The sequence below is a fragment of the Orycteropus afer genome, unplaced genomic scaffold (assembly GCF_000298275.1).
Source record: "Orycteropus afer afer isolate SDZICR_OR568_19922 unplaced genomic scaffold, OryAfe1.0 scaffold00124, whole genome shotgun sequence".
NCBI classification, from domain to species: Eukaryota; Metazoa; Chordata; class Mammalia; order Tubulidentata; family Orycteropodidae; genus Orycteropus; species Orycteropus afer.
Window position 1 is genome coordinate 7,925,222 of NW_006921711.1, and position 4,189 is coordinate 7,929,410.

The 4,189-nt window shown below is 38.4% G+C and overlaps 1 pseudogene; it reads right to left on the minus strand.

The window, feature by feature from the left end:
- Positions 1 to 676: 676 nt before the first annotated feature.
- Positions 677 to 1,214, minus strand: LOC122150340 (annotated as a pseudogene).
- Positions 1,215 to 4,189: the final 2,975 nt, after the last annotated feature.

The following is a 4,189-nucleotide window of genomic DNA, read 5'->3' on the forward strand; positions in this document are numbered from 1 at the left end:
AACAAAGATAGTTTCCTTCTATATATAAACCCTTTCTTGACCTTTTACAATAGTGGACTAATACAATATTTGTTCTCCTGTGATTGACTTATTTCACTCAGCATAATGCCTTCCAAGTTCATCCATGCCATGCAGTGTTTCAGGGATTTTACATTATGCTTCAGTGTTGTATAGTATTCCAGTGTGTGTACCACAGTTTAGTTATCCATTCCTCTGTTGATGGGCACTTAGGTTGTTTTCATCTCTTTGCTATTGTGAATAATACTGTGATGAACATGGGTGTGCATATATCTGTTCCTGTCCTGGTTCTCACTTCTTTAGAATATATACTTAGTAATAGGATTGCTGGATCAAACGGAATTTCTATTTTCATCAGTTAATTGGTTTTTGAAAGAATACCACATAGACTATGTCTTAGTTATTTAGTGCTGCTATCCAGAAGTACCACAAGTGGGTGGCTTTAACAGAAATTTATTTTCTCACAGTGAGGAGGCTAGAAGTCTGCATTCAGGATGCCAGCTCTAAGGGAAGCCTTTCTCTTTTTCAGCTGCTCAGCTCTCTCAGAAGATCCTTGTCTCTTTTGAGCTTCTATTCATCTAAATCTTTATGTGGTTTGGCATCGATCTTCCCCATCTCTGTTTGCTTAATTCCTCTCTTTTAATTCTCTTACATCTTACTAATCTGCCTGCTGAAAAGTTCCTTTTTCAAAGACATAGATACTATCCAAAAGTTTCTGGATATCCTTGTTTTAAACTGTCCTGGCTTGCTGAATTAAAGCAGATGTATTTAATACAAGTTCAATGTCATTTTCTTCAAGAATAAACTCATCTTTCTGGGCTTGAGATACTGGACAAACAACACCTGAAGTTTTGGATTTCAACAAGAGATCTGCTCTCCTGAATAAAGACATTGATGGGGAAGTAGGCCTACACAGACGTCATCTTGTAATGGAAGTCCAGCATAACACCCTTGATCATGTTCTGTACATGACTACAGATAGTCTGAACTGTAGCCAGTTCCTTTCTATTTCCCCACCATTTGTCAACACAAAGCCTCTTATTTTTCTTTCCAGGGAGACTGAGTTCTACATTGATGTGATTGAAGTCCTTCTGTAAGGTTCCTCTGGGACCCTTCACAATAACTGTGCATCTCTTCAAAGTGATGTCGACATTTTCTGGAATGTTGACAGTCTGATTGCTGAGAATGGTCTTCATTCGAGAATGACAAGCAGAAATCCCAGGAGAGACATGAACAGACATCAGAGTGAGGGCACTGGTATGCCTCCATGTAGAAAAGTGCAATCTCTAAACGGGTGTTATGAGCCCTGGCCAATTAACATCAGGCCGAAGCCACTTTTCCAGCCCAAAGAGCCCCATTCTGACTGCACCATCCCAGAATAGCTGAGCTGAGGATGAAGGGATAGCTTAAAAACCCAGGACAGAGCCCCAATCCTGGCACCTCCAGGTCCATATTGGGCTCATCATTCAGGGTAACAACCAAAGTAATGGATCTGCACACCAGACTTGCACTGTTGACTTGCCCAAAGCTGATGGCTTCAGATCCACCAGGCCCACAGATGCCAAATCCATTCTCATCTCACAGTAGATGCAGCCTCATTGGACTTCTTGAATGGATATATTCTCATCTTTCATCATACCATGGAAATTCTCTTCCATCAAATCTTCAACAATTTTTTCTGTGGTTTTCTTTGTCTCTTATTGTTCTGGAATTCTGATTACACATAGGTTATTTCTTTTGATGGTATCCCACATGAACCTTAGGCTTTCTTCATTTTGTTTTGATCTTTTTTTTTTTGATTGATTGCTTTCCAAAGATGTATTGAGGTATTTGCCTTCAATCTCACTAATTCTGTCTTCCATTGATTCAATTCTACTCTTTTACCTACCAGCCACTCCTTGGAAGGAGGGTTGGGCAATCTACTTCCATAGTGATACTGCCTCAGAAACCCAAGGAGGGGTCGCTATGAGTCGAGTCCGACTCGATGGCACATAACAACAACAACAACAACAACAACAACAAACCCGTTCAATGTCTTATATCTTTCTGAAAATTTAGTATTAATCTTTTGGATTTCTGTGTGTAGATTTTGCGTCATTTCTAATTTTTCATTTATTTTATCATTTTGTTCTTGTATTGTCTTTCAAAATTGTTCCAGGGTTTTTTCTGTGTTTTCCTCAGTTTTGTCAGTGTTTTCCTTGATCTGCTTCTCAATTCATTGAAGATACCTAAATATAACTCATTTGAATTCCTTATCAGGGAGTTCCAATGCTGTACCTTCCTCAGGGATGTGTTTTGGGTCTGTATCCTGGTCCTTTGTTTCTCCCGCTTTATCTTGCTTCTTTGTGTGCACTGTGATGCTCTGTTGTTTCCAAGGCATTGTGATGTTTTCGTGTTTATATTTAATTGGTGATCATATGTTGGAGTGACTTCCTCACAATTTTCATTTTCTTTTTGTTTGTATGTTATCTACGTAAGGAGGGTACTGGGCTGTGCTCCTCTATTCACTAGTTGACAGCACTTGTACCCTCACCAGCTGTCTCCTTTCCCTTTATCAGCCTCCTATATATCCCTGCTGTCCTTGGCAAATAGAGCCTATTCTTAGGTCCTGTTTTTGTTCAGGTTTTTCCACTAGTTGGTGCCTAATCCATTTCTGTATAGTTCCTTTCAAAAACTTGGGGCTCCAGGATTATCTTCTGTATCTCTGTCAATTGGTTTCTCTTTTCTTTGTTGAAGTGGGTCTGTGTAGCTTGTCTGCCTATTCCACCATCTTACCGGAAGTACTATTTCCAACTTTTTAAAGAAGTACCATATCATTTTCCGTAGTGGTCGTACCATTTTACACTCCTAGCAGCAGTATAAGAGAGTTTCAATCTCTCCACACCCTCACCAGCATTCGTTATTTTCAGACCTGTTGAACTTTGCTATCATTGCTGGAGTGAGATGGCACCTTATTGTTGTTTCGATTTGCACTTCTCTAGTGGCTAATGATTGTGAGTATTTCATTGCTTTACTTTAATGTTGTATAGTATTCCACTGTATGTATGTACTATAGTTTGTTTATCCATTCATCTATTGATGGGGATTGAAGTTGTTTCCATCTTTTCACTATTGTGAATAATGCTCCTGTGAACATGGGTGTGCATGTATCTGTTTGTGTCACCACTCTTATTTCTTTAGGACATATACCTAGTAGCAGGATTGCTGCATAGCATGGCATTTCTATTTCCAGCTTCTTAAGGAAGTGTCATACCACTTTCCCAGAGATTGTACCATTATGCAATCTCATCAGCAGTATGTGAGTGTTCCATTCACTCCTGCCAGCATTTGTTTACTGTTTTTTCTCCAACTTTGCTATTAATGCTAGGGTGAGAGGATATCTTATTGTTGTTTTGATTTACATCTCTCTAATGGTTAATGAGCATAAGCATTTCTTCATGTATTTGTTAGCCACCTGAATGTCCTCTTTGGTGAAGTGTCTGTTCATGTCCTCTGCACATTTTTTAATTGGATTGCTTGTCTTTTTTTTTTTTTTGCTTAAGTGTTGAAGTTTTCTATAAATTTTACAGATTAGTCCTTTGTTCAATGTATCATTGCCAATTTTTTTTCCCAGTCTGTAGGTTCTTTTTGCACTCTTTTAGCAAAGTCTTTTGATGTGCATAAATGTTTAATTTTTAGGGGGTCCCAGTTGTCTAGTTTGTCTTCTACTTTTTGTGTGGAAAACTCTTTTTCCTTTGTCAACACAGCTAGAAAAGTGTCACCTCTGGCAGGACATCATCAACTCTCCTGCTGTGGTCTTTCTCCTTGGCTAGACTTAATTCCTTGAGGGCAGACGTTCACAAAGTATCTGGCCCAGTCATGGTGAGTACTTAAGAAATGATGAAAGAAAAGGCCACATATTGCATGATTCCCTTAATATGAAATATTCATAATAGGCAAATTCTTAGAGATAGAAATTAAATAAGTAATTGCAAGGCGATGAAGAGAGGGAGGAATTGGGAGGTATAAGGTTTCTTTTTGGGGTGATGGAAATGTTCTGGATTTAGATAGTGGTGATGCTGTACAATATTGTGAAGGTACTAAAAACCACTGAGTTGTACATCGTAAGTGGTATACAATTGGTGAATTTTACTTCAATAAAATATATTTTAAAAAAATAATGAACAAATGA